Raw genomic sequence first — 13,270 nt, 5'->3', positions numbered from 1 at the left:
TCATTATGTATATGTAATTATGTATATGCATTGACCATATACTGCAGTTATATATGTTTGTAGGGGATAGTACCTACGTTCTGTAGGCTGATTAACGTGGATAACCGACGATGGGAGGGATAGCCTTGCTATATGTACGATTCTATATGCAGTTTCACTCGCATCTCTTGGACCCACTCTTTGCAGTGCTCTTTGACATTCTGATCCTCGACATAAATTTCTAGACAAGAAAGATTTCAGAAAAGTGTTCCTATATTCCGCGAATGGCGTCTTCTTACGAAGAATCTCGAGGATATATTCTTTATTCCTAGAAGTTTCTGTATTTTGGTGGGTTTTTTCACCGTAAATGCGTTGTTAAAGTATTTCCATTTGTTGCCAAATGATTTTGGGCGCAATTAATAGTTGTTTGATTAGGTTTTATATCATATTAATTCATAGTTTTTATTCATGCTATGTCTCTTTGCAACAGTGGAATCTCATGTCCATTTATAGTGCTATCTCACTGAAACATGCCAGCACATCCCCTCGGTCTTTATACTGACAACGGGCAAACTCACTCACTCCCTTTTATGCTAAAGTGTTTACACCCCAAGTACGAGTAGTGTACGGGAATGAAGTAGTTAGCGGAAAGCCAGGTTCGTCCCAGGAAAACTAAATGGAACACGCTGCAGATCTTACACTTGAAGCCTCTACTTGAAAGTGTGAACTGAATATGCATACCATATTTCATATGAAGCCGGTACCGTTGGGTAATTTCACATTTATATTTCAAAATCTCTTTGGTCTGTAGTCAAATATCATATTCTGTGGACTGTCAATTAGATCTAAACTTGCGATTTCTTATTGCTATATACAATTGTAGTGTATATAAACCTCAAGCTCCATAAAACATGTACAAAAATGACATGGACATGCAGTATTGTAATATTTTTTATGAGTTCTAAAACGTGAGGTGATATTTATTTACCGAAATATTGACTGGTATATATAGGAATGTATGCCGTTAACGCTATGGAGAATCCGTATAATACATGTACTATAGAATATGTGTGTTAAGGCCGCGAATTAGTTTGTTGCACTGTGACCAAATAAAGCTTTTTGTTGGCAAACAAAGCATAAAAATTATTATCTAGCAGACGCATGTTTCGGTACGACCCCAGTCATCCTGTAAACATGTTCTCCTATGTCGTTTTTATTGACGATATGACGAGGAAAATAAAATATAACACTATGTATACAGGACAAATGAGCAGCATAGTGTATTGATAAGAATATAGTGATATAACATTAATAAAATTGTCTCTCTATTCTGTGTAATGCACATGAAACTGAATGAAAAACAAGTAATAGGCCTAAAAATCGGTGGAAATGTCTGGATTAAGATGACGTCTATCCTTTGTAAATGACGTCATGCTATGTCATATTTGACGTCATAAAATGACGTCGGTTGAAATTTCGGAAGATATTTATTTACGGTCATTTACGTTAATTCAGTTATATATACGCAAATATCAAATTAAAGCAAAATGGGGTCTGGTATTTTTGAGATCGGCCCAATCGGCCCTCTGGCACTCTGGAAACCCGAAGATCGGCCCAATCGGCCCTCTGGCACTCTGGAAACCCGAAGATCGGCCCAAATCGGCCCTACGGCACTATAAGGGTTAAGTTGAAGACAAACCATGAATTTTTTTTTTTTAAATCATTGAATACGTTAAACATGAAACAATCCAGTTTCGTTATTAAAAGTACAAATAGGTTACGTCATCATGTTTGTATATATGTACACCAAGATTTCAGCGTTCGTCAAGATTGTCACAGTAATTTAGTTTTTAATTCTTATTTGTTTTTCTAATCTCATGATTTAAATATTTTGCATGTTTATTGATAAGATGGCCTTGAAGGACCGCAATAGACGAGTGATTTAAGTTTTCTTAACTTGTATCACAAGTCCTCCATCTCTTAAAACGCATTATACAGTGTTTGCAATATTCGACAACGACGTGAGTAAAGTACGACATACCGTCGATTCGTCCCAACGTTTTGTGATTATGACGTCACACAAATCACGTCAACATATGACGTCAAAATCACCGGAAGGTGGGGCTAATTGACCGTAAATTTTACTTCTACCATGTCTGTTTTGGATCTCGAGACATCCGTTATAGTTAGCATTGATATTAACACGCATTATATACCATTAATATTTAACCAAACTTAAAAGTAATCATAGATTCACTTCGTTATCAAATACAGAGAAGTTTGATCATAAGTGGATGGCATAGGAAATATAAAAATTGATATTACAATATGCACAACCGACTGGAATATATTAATTAATATATAATATACATGAATGAATTAGAATTGAGTCATATACAACACAGAACATTGCAACACTACGATCGTAGACCATATTCAAGCACATCTTATTATAAATGCAAATCATTTAACATTTAGGGAGAATATCATGTAAATGTGGTATCAACATGCATTCACGTATGAATAAAAACGGTTACTAAGCAACAGGAATTTATGTAAAACATGAAAATGTACAAATAATGTATAAAAGAGGCCCAAAGGGCCTTAACGGTCATCTGACTACCTTGGCAATAGTAAAATTAATTATATATGGTGTCACTTTGTCAGGACCATGTCAGGATCATTTTCAATTTCTTTCAACAAATTTTATTTCAAGCAAGAGGCCCAAGGGCCTTAACATATAGGAAATTAATTAGATATAGTGTCATTGTAGCCATCTTCGATTTTGGATCGACCCAAAAAATAACAAGACTTTGTCACGGACATGTCGGGATCATTTCATGCAAGTTTCAGCCAAATCGCATCAGTAGAACTTGAGAAGTTCAAAATGTGTTTTCAAGATGGCGGCTGCAGCGGCCATCTTGGATTTCGGATCGACCTAAATAACAACACTTTGTCGGGACCATGTCAGAATCATTTCATGCAAGTTTCAGCCAAATCGCACTGGTAGAACTTGAGAAGAAGTTCAAAATGTGTTTTCAAGATGGCGGCTGTTGCGGCCATCTTGGATTTCAGATCGACCCGAAAAATAACAACACTTTGTCGGGACCATGTCAGGATCATTTCATGCAAGTTTCAGCCAAATCGCACCGGTAGAACTTGAGAAGAAGTTCAAAATGTGTTTTCAAGATGGCGGCCATCTTGGATTTCGGATCGACCCGAAAAATAACAACACTTTGTCGGGACCATGTCAGGATCATTTCATGCAAGTTTCAGCCAAATCGCACCGGTAGAACTTGAGAAGAAGTTCAAAATGTGTTTTCAAGATGGCGGCTGTGGCGGCCATCTTGGATTTCGGATCGACCCAAAAAATAACAACACTTTGTCGGGACCATGTCAGGATCATTTCATGCAAGTTTCAGGCAAATCGCATTGGTAGAACTTACGAAGAAGTTCAAAAAGTGTTTTCAAGATGGCGGCTGTGGCGGCCATCTTGGATTTCGGATCGACCCGAAAAATAACAACACTTTGTCGGGACCATGTCAGGATCATTTCATGGAAGTTTCAGCCAAATCGCACCGGTAGAACTTGAGAAGAAGTTCAAAATGTGTTTTCAAGATGGCGGCTGTGGCGGCCATCTTGGATTTCGAATCGACCCGAAAAATAACAACACTTTGACGGGACCATGTCAGGATGATTTCATGCAAGTTTCAGCCAAATCGCACTGGTAGAACTTGAGAAGAAGTTCAAAATGTGTTTTCAAGATGGCGGCTGTGGCGGCCATCTTGGATTTCGAATCGACCTGAAAAATAACAACACTTTGTCGGGACCATGTCAGGATCATTTCATGCAAGTTTCAGCCAAATCGCACTGGTAGAACTTGAGAAGAAGTTCAAAATGTGTTTTCAAGATGGCGGCTGTGGCGGCCATCTTGGATTTCGGATCGACCCGAAAAATAACAACACTTTGTCGGGACCATGTCAGGATCATTTCATGCAAGTTTCAGCCAAATCGCACCGGTAGAACTTGAGAAGAAGTTCAAAATGTGTTTTCAAGATGGCGGCTGTGGCGGCCATCTTGGATTTCGGATCGACCCGAAAAATAACAACACTTTGTCGGGACCATGTCAGGATCATTTCATGCAAGTTTCAGCCAAATCGCATTGGTAGAACTTGAGAAGAAGTTCAAAATGTGTTTTCAAGATGGCGGCTGTGGCGGCCATCTTGGATTTCGGATCGACCCGAAAAATAACAACACTTTGTCGGGACCATGTCAGGATCATTTCATGCAAGTTTCAGCCAAATCGCACCGGTAGAACTTGAGAAGAAGTTCAAAATGTGTTTTCAAGATGGCGGCTGTGGCGGCCATCTTGGATTTCGGATCGACCCAAAAAATAACAACACTTTGTCGGGACCATGTCAGGATCATTTCATGTAAGTTTCAGCTAAATGGCACTGGTAGAACTTGAGAAGAAGCTCAAAATGTGAAAAGTTAACGCACGGCGGACGGCGCACGGCGGACGGCGCACGGCGGACGGCGGACGACGACGGACGAAACATGATGACTATAGGTCATCCTGACCCTTCGGGTCAGATGACCTAAAAAAAGGAAGCGTGGGTAGTTAACAAGGACACAAGTAAAGTAAACAACTATAGTAATAATTAATAAGCAAACTCTTTTATTTTTGTATACATGCCAGTGTTTTGTACTGATGGACTATAAAACCTAACGTTTTTTTAAAAAAATTGAATTTTGAATATTCGTGGTTGTACATGTGACATCATATGCATAACAAAGATAAACCTATAGCTATTAAATATATCAAGATTAAAAACAAAACATTGTATTGCCAAACCATTATATGACTTCATCAGATGCTCCTGTTTCTCATTAAAGGTGATTCAAAATTAAAAACAAACACTATCCATACATTTTTTTAAAATTAATAATGAAATTCAAAGATTAGTTCGTTAACTTAACAGACCCTAATGGATGAAATGCCCCTAGCGCATTCGGTCACAATAAGGTCACATACAGAGCCATTCACATATACAGTGTACGCTTAAGCTTGCAATTCTTTTGTGAATGATTCGTATCAATCTTAAGACGTCATTGTTGTAACTGTTGACAATGACAATCGGAAATTCAAACTCATGTTACAATGGTAACGAATCTAAATAAAGCTCCACCCGTTGAGAAGAGGGTCGATATTATCATTACAGTTCGTTAAAGAGACGAATGTCGCCTATTGTGACACTTCTATAGAAAGAATTTCTTACTATAGATTTGAAAAGGGCCGATGTTGAATCGTTACAACTCGTTATATTAGAATTCGTTAAAGAGTCGAATGTCGCCCATTGTGACGCTTCTATAGAAAGCATTTCTTATTACAGATTGATTTGAGAAGAAGCACCCATACTAAATCGTTACCACCCTATTACTCATTCACCCCTGAAAGTCTATGATAGACTGTTCCAGTTTTACATATAGTAGAGGTCAAACGTGTCTTTCGGGGGTGAAAGGGTTTAAAAGATGACTGTCACCGATAGTTACCGTTTAACAGACAGGATGTCTTACTAAAACCGTAAGGTGATGTAGGGACAATAATTATTTTGTCTTCAGTCAGACTCGATGATCGAGGATTTTAAAGATACCTGATAACAACAAAGAATGTTTCAGAAAAGATAGAAAACATATCTGTTACCTTGGCAGAGAATTCTTTTCCTTTACAAAAGTTTCTTTGTTAAGTATGCGTTGTATTGAAGTATTTACGTGCAAAGACCATAGTTTTCTTGTCAGACAATCATAATGAATTGCTTAAAGATTATGAAGATAACTTTACCTTGACATGAAGCATAATCGTTATATTGGCGGAAACTTCTTTGGGCGTCATTGAGGTTTTTTAACAAAAAAAGATGTTAAAAAACCGCGATCTTATTCAACAAACAGACACTGAATTACTTAAAGTTATAAAAAAGTACGTCTGCAGTTATGAGACATGAAACATATTCGTTACCTTTGTAAAGTTTATTTCTATATGTAAACTACTCGGTTTTTTTTTAGTTCTGTAGGTAAATTTATCTCTTAAAAAATCATGCCTACAGGTATATTATTCCTTTTTATGTCGGACGACAGTTAAACCTATGGTGCAAAATGTCTGTCGTCGTGTAGTAATTTTAGGTCGAGTTACGGTAACTTAACTTCATTATGTCAATCACTCACGTTTGATATTTTTATAGTTTTATATTGATTTGTATTGAAACCTATAATGATTTATTAGTATATTTATTTCAATAATTCGACTTATACAAAGACTTCTCGACATAAACATCTTGGGAAGACGATTTACAGAGTCGCAGTTTGCTACCACCATTAACTTGTAATAAGACAAGTCGACTTTTTAGGATATCATTCAACTGATTGACCTCGATATCTCAATATGTCGTATTATAAATCGACTGGTCGATAATGAACTTGGATATTCAATACCGTAACGTGATTCATGTGTTGAATGTTTTCCCATGTTATAATGTCATATTAAAGTTATATGTGCCGAAACTGGGCGAACATTTTGTCATGGGTTTTTTTCTTCACTAATTTATTGAATACCATCATGTTAAGCTTTGCCAATCATTCAAATGAGCAGACAAAAATGCATGATGGCTTGTAAACATTATTTACAAGACAGAATTTTAGCACTGTACAAATCTTGTTTTTATGCCTTATTTTTGTTTAATTGGAAATATGTCAGCGGAAACTATTTTCTAACCATAGTTTGGCTTCCTGGTCTGACCGTATGTACTAATTTTAATGCATTGTAGATGCGATTATAATGAATTATGGAAGTGCCGTAAAAATCATTTTCAGGTCTAATTTGTACTTGTAAAATTAAAACCTATGATTTGTAAGTGTTGTAATTTTCAAAATTGTGGTAACTTTTGGTGGTGAATGAAATATCAAAAGTTCTTGATTCGCGAGTATGAAATTAACGGCAAATATAACTTTAACGGAAAATGTGATACGGGCAGGCTCTCCTGTATTTGTATTGTGCTGCATGTGTGATTTTTATGTTTTACGCGACTGTGGTATATTAGTGTTGTATGCGCTTGTAATATGTGGACTCTTGTTCTTGTAATAGTGCTATATCACCGACGGAACCGAACAGAAAACTAGCCGTCCCATTCCATTTATGTAAATCGCTAAGCAAGGGCACAAACTACCACCTGTATAGACTATGGCGTGTCCTGACCAATGACAAGAACCCACAGTCTTCTCAACAAAAGCGAGCGCACAATCGAAGGCCTAAAGTAGGGAGTTGTCAAGAAAAACGTTCGAAATCAAATAAAATCTTAAAAGTCGTCTTTTACTTTGATGCAACGGGGACAGCAGGCACAATTTTAATGCCCAACCTACAGGACACGACAAAGGTCATAATAACACAATTGAGTTGACAAATTAGCTGTTGAAACAACACAATTGTTACATGTCAGAAGCGCATTATACATCGTAGATGTTTCATAAATTTCGTTACTCGTTACACCAGAGTACATGCTAATGGGTTTTTGTGACGTCTTATTTCTCATATGCATAGCTTATTACATGTATGTGGTAGTTTATACATTAAAAACAAATAGCCTATAGGTCTCTTATAGCTAAGGAATTAATGGCTGAATAATTTATGCTTTAGGTTGGTTTTTGTTTGTTTGCTTTATTTGCGAACCCATTCCATGGCATTTACTTTAAACGACTCCTGAAATGACCTCAACTGATTATTTATGGTACAACAGCGGGTCTGGACATTTTTTATTCTTGGTTTCACCAACACGTGACGTATACGCACATCCATGAGTTTGAGAAGTCCTTTGTGTATGCGACGTTGGAAGAAATTGACAGTTTTTCTGATACGCCTTTCCCCCTCTTTCCGCCTTGCCCTCCTTTCAGGTTCCATTTTAGATTCACCTTGTCGAATAACGTCCGTGGCATCTGGAAGATCAGCAACAAGTGTCTTGCAGATGCAACATTGAATATATATTTTAACGCGGTTCTTCAAGACATCACTTCTAGGATTGTCTTCACCAGCTGTTCTGTCATGTCTCGTCAAACGATTTGCCATATAAGAGTCTATTCCATAATTCCATTGCTTAAATATGGTGCCCAGTACGTATACACTCAAGAACTAATTTAGATAAAAACCGAAAACGCTGATCCTGGTACACTGTACCTGGTTCTGTCGTTAGATGTAATCCATCTTTCATATCTCAGATGGAAACAGCATACTACTTCATTCCAAAAAACAACACATTCAAGAACTAATTTAGATCAATGTCGATAACTCTGATCCGCGTAGTTTGTTCCAAAATGCCTGTTTTGTACCTGGTTCTGTCGTTATATGTACTCAAATATGTCTCAAATGGTCAAACTCCCACTAACAGGAGACTCAAATACATAAAGCTTGAAACTCTAGAAAACAGTCTTACTTTATTTCGTCCTACAAGCCATTTATATTAGTTAAAACATCCATGTAATATTTTGTCGAAACAAACGAAAATGGCGACTGGTTTATCTTTCTAAAATCTACGGTGCTTTGGGTTCGTTCTTTCTCCATCTATCATGGTCATGTACAAAACACATGATGTAATATTCTGGTATTTACTTGTCACGAAAGGATATGATCATAACTTTTTTATCATTCGTATCCTGGTCTTGTCGGATTCAAATGAAAGGAAAAAAAAACCAAAGAAATAATAAAAGTAAAAACTTGTAAAAAAACAAATGATTAAAAACACAAAATAGAAATAAATCAATATGACACGATAAGACCCGGACACTAAGACAAACAGTGAGGTATAAGTTATAGTCATATCCTTTGCGGTTTTTTTTCTTCTTATTTTAAAGTCCTATCAACAGCAGGGTCAATTGAGAACGTGCCTGGTGTAATGATAGCAGCCCCCTTTCAACAAAAATAAAAGACAAATGTTCTCGATCGGGCAATGGCAAATTATCATGTCATTTTTTCACGCAGTAACCATGAGCGGAACCTCCGCTACATTCGCAATGGATGACTGTCATGAAAAGTTGTTATGCTTCTTTCGGGACACCTCGTCAGTTACCTTTGGCGTAACCTACACACCAGAGACACCCGAAGAAAAGTAGAAATGGCATCATGAATTTCCAGATTCCGATGAAAAGGGCTGCTATTATATCTTAATGATGACAACTTGTATAAAAACGTTCAACCCTAACCCTAGTGTAGTTATATAGGATGGTTTTGAAAGAAAAACTGTCATTCTTTCAAGCGGTAGTAACCGTTTTAGTCAAGACGTGCTAGAAATGTGTTTTAAGTCGCTAAAGCTAGGTGGGGTAGACGTTTTGTGTCGGAGAGCTTTGCACTCTTTAACTGTATAGAAGAATGTAGAGTATGAATTTTAGCGGTTTCAGATATAGATCCCTTAAAGGTCTAAAATGATCTATGGGTACGCTGGTGAATCCATAATTATATAAACTGTAACTAATTCTCAGATCCCTGTGTATGGTGGATCCATATTTATATAAACTGTAACTAATTCTCAGATCCCTGTGTATGGTGGATCCATAATTATATAAACTGTAACTAATTCTCAGATCCCTGTGTATGGTGGATCCATAATTATATAAACTGTAACTAATTCTCAGATCCCTGTGTATGGTGGATCCATAATTATATAAACTGTAACTAATTCTCAGATCCCTGTGTATGGTGGATCCATAATTATATAAACTGTAACTAATTCTCAGATCCCTGTGTATGGTGGATCCATAATTATATAAACTGTAACTAATTCTCAGATCCCTGTGTATGGTGGATCCATAATTATATAAACTGTAACTAATTCTCAGATCCCTGTGTATGGTGGATCCATTATTATATAAACTGTAACTAATTCTCAGATCCCTGTGTATGGTGGATCCATAATTATATAAACTGTAACTAATTCTCAGATCCCTGTGTATGGTGGATCCATTATTATATAAACTGTAACTAATTCTCAGATCCCTGTGTATGGTGGATCCATAATTATATAAACTGTAACTAATTCTCAGATCCCTGTGTATGGTGGATCCATAATTATATAAACTGTAACTAATTCTCAGATCCCTGTGTATGGTGGATCCATAATTATATAAACTGTAACTAATTCTCAGATCCCTGTGTATGGTGGATCCATTATTGTATAAACTGTAACTAATTCTCAGATCCCTGTGTATGGTGGATCCATAATTATATAAACTGTAACTAATTCTCAGATCCCTGTGTATGGTGGATCCATAATTATATAAACTGTAACTATTTCTCAGATCCCTGTGTATGGTGGATCCATAATTATATAAACTGTAACTATTTCTCAGATCCCTGTGTATGGTGGATCCATAATTATATAAACTGTAACTATTTCTCAGATCCCTGTGTATGGTGGATCCATAATTATATAAACTGTAACTAATTCTCAGATCCCTGTGTATGGTGGATCCATAATTATATAAACTGTAACTAATTCTCAGATCCCTGTGTATGGTGGATCCATAATTATATAAACTGTAACTAATTCTCAGATCCCTGTGTATGGTGGATCCAACTAATTCTCAGATCCCTGTGTATGGTGGATCCATAATTATATAAACTGTAACTATTTCTCAGATCCCTGTGTATGGTGGATCCATAATTATATAAACTGTAACTAATTCTCAGATCCCTGTGTATGGTGGATCCATAATTATATAAACTGTAACTAATTCTCAGATCCCTGTGTATGGTGGATCCATAATTATATAAACTGTAACTATTTCTCAGATCCCTGTGTATGGTGGATCCATAATTATATAAACTGTAACTATTTCTCAGATCCCTGTGTATGGTGGATCCATAATTATATAAACTGTAACTATTTCTCAGATCCCTGTGTATGGTGGATCCATAATTATATAAACTGTAACTAATTCTCAGATCCCTGTGTATGGTGGATCCATAATTATATAAACTGTAACTAATTCTCAGATCCCTGTGTATGGTGGATCCATAATTATATAAACTGTAACTAATTCTCAGATCCCTGTGTATGGTGGATCCATAATTATATAAACTGTAACTATTTCTCAGATCCCTGTGTATGGTGGATCCATAATTATATAAACTGTAACTTATTCTCAGATCCCTGTGTATGGTGGATCCATAATTATATAAACTGTAACTAATTCTCAGATCCCTGTGATCTTGTTACAGACCCACCAAAGTCGATTATGAAATACCGCTTCTGATAAGTCAGTATCAAATGAGTATTCACGATGTTCGGGGTCAACTGAATGTGACCAAAATAGTGGTACCTTCAAATGGTCAGACATATACAACTTTACTGTAAATGAAGTCGCAAACGGATGGTTTTAAACAGATTGTCGTGCCATCCTGCATTTGCTATGATTTCTGATCCCCCGGGAAATCGAGATGAGGAGGCAAATACTCTGTCACATACATGTATGATAATGTAGAAATGGCTATCACTAATTATTTTAACTGTGCGGCCGAATCATCACAGTGTTAGATATCTCATCACTTACTCTCAACTCCTGGATCGTAGGTTCGAGACCTATCCGCGCCAGTTTGGTTTGGTTTGTTATATAAACGTCCTATTAACAACCAGGGTCATGTAAGGACGGCCTCCCGTGTAGTGGTGTCTTGCGTGCGTGAAAAGCGAGGTGTGTGGTTTGGGAGACTGCGGTATATGGAACAGGGACGCACAACAAAGCTAAAACGAATTGAATTTCCAGCAGTAATCATGCTACATGCAATCATATCTGTGTACGTACGCATGTTACGAATATTAGTTTATTATTTTAGTAATTATAGAAATATACATGTAGATTCACAAAAGACCTTCAGTAAGTAGGGATGCATCGAAGAGTTGTTCGTTCAAAATGTAATTCGTAAAAATTCTGTTTCTGTTTATCTTGGTTTAGCCTTCTTGAAGACGATTTAATTGTAGTAGCCCGAAAACAGGTCACACAATCTGGGGTTGTTGGATATGGAAGTTACTTAACACTCGTAAGTTACATGTACTTTGTAAAAGCTACAAAATACACGACTTCTTTGTGTTTTGTAACTTAAAAAATAACTCACTGGTTTGAAACAAATTCCATACCCAACAGCCACTCGTTATGCAACCACTAATTACCTTAGTCTAGTCTTCAAGAAGATGATTTAATTGTGGTAGAAACAGGTCACACAAATTGAGGTTATTTCACTTATTTGATATGTAGAATTTATTTCACAATCTTGGGCTTTAGTAAAGCTACAAAAAGACAGCTTTTTGTTGTGTTTTGTAACTTTTACAAAATAATTCACTTGTGTGAAACAAGGACGTATATGAGACTTTAAATCCTTGTGTGAAATAAATTCCGTACCCATCAGCCACTCGTTATGTAACCTCTATTTATCACATCAACATCTAGCTCTAGAGAATGTTAACAATATATAATTACCGAGTCGCCATTAAAACCCGTAGACACTTTAAAGCTATTTATAGTTGATGCTTGACGTTGACAAGTGCATAAAATATCATTAGTATTTAAATTGGCCGTACAGCACACCACCGCAGGCAATTCCTTATCACATATTATATATATACACATGGTCCGCGGGCGAACTTGACCTTTGACCTCGGTGAAATTTGACATGTTCGCCATATCGTAATGCGACATTAATGAAATGCACATTTCGCTGTCACTCATTTCCATACCCCACGTGCTAGAAGGCGTCAGAGTGCATATATAAATGTGTGCATGGTATATAGATAACAATAGGGAGCAGCGATAAAAAAATGTTATAATGTAAATAACGGTGATTTTACTACCGAATGTTACCCTGGCGGCAAAATTATCCCATCGTCTTCAAATATAAAATCTTTATTGCGTCTTTCTTTCATTATCTCGATCTAAGTTTAGATATGCTTATATTACAACATGTGTTAAAATGTAGCACCATTGCTTGGCCCATATACCCATTTGTGTCGAATACATATCATTCATAGGCCCATATACCCATTTGTGTCAAAAAACATACTTTACATCATGGGACCATATACCCATTTGTGTCGAAAACATATCATTCATGGGTCCATATACCCATTTGTGTCGAAAAACATACTTTACATCATGTCACTTTCAGTAGGTGAAATTACATGTTAGTTTTTTTCTCCTTACAGTGTACTTTTCAAGTACAGGATATTCACTATATTTGAAGTGTGGTTTAAAAGATTTAATA

The 13,270-nt window shown here is 36.5% G+C and overlaps 1 protein-coding gene across 2 annotated transcripts in view; it reads right to left on the bottom strand.

The window, feature by feature from the left end:
- Nucleotides 1–13,270, bottom strand: part of LOC138309392 (potassium channel subfamily T member 2-like) — a 61,355-nt gene that overhangs the window by 46,357 nt on the left and 1,728 nt on the right. The gene's annotated exons all lie outside the window — the stretch shown is intronic.

The sequence above is a fragment of the Argopecten irradians genome, chromosome 15, assembly GCF_041381155.1.
Source record: "Argopecten irradians isolate NY chromosome 15, Ai_NY, whole genome shotgun sequence".
In the NCBI taxonomy this organism is placed as follows: Eukaryota; Metazoa; Mollusca; class Bivalvia; order Pectinida; family Pectinidae; genus Argopecten; species Argopecten irradians.
The sequence above is the reverse complement of the archived record's forward strand: the minus strand, read 5'-3'. Positions and strand labels throughout refer to the sequence as shown.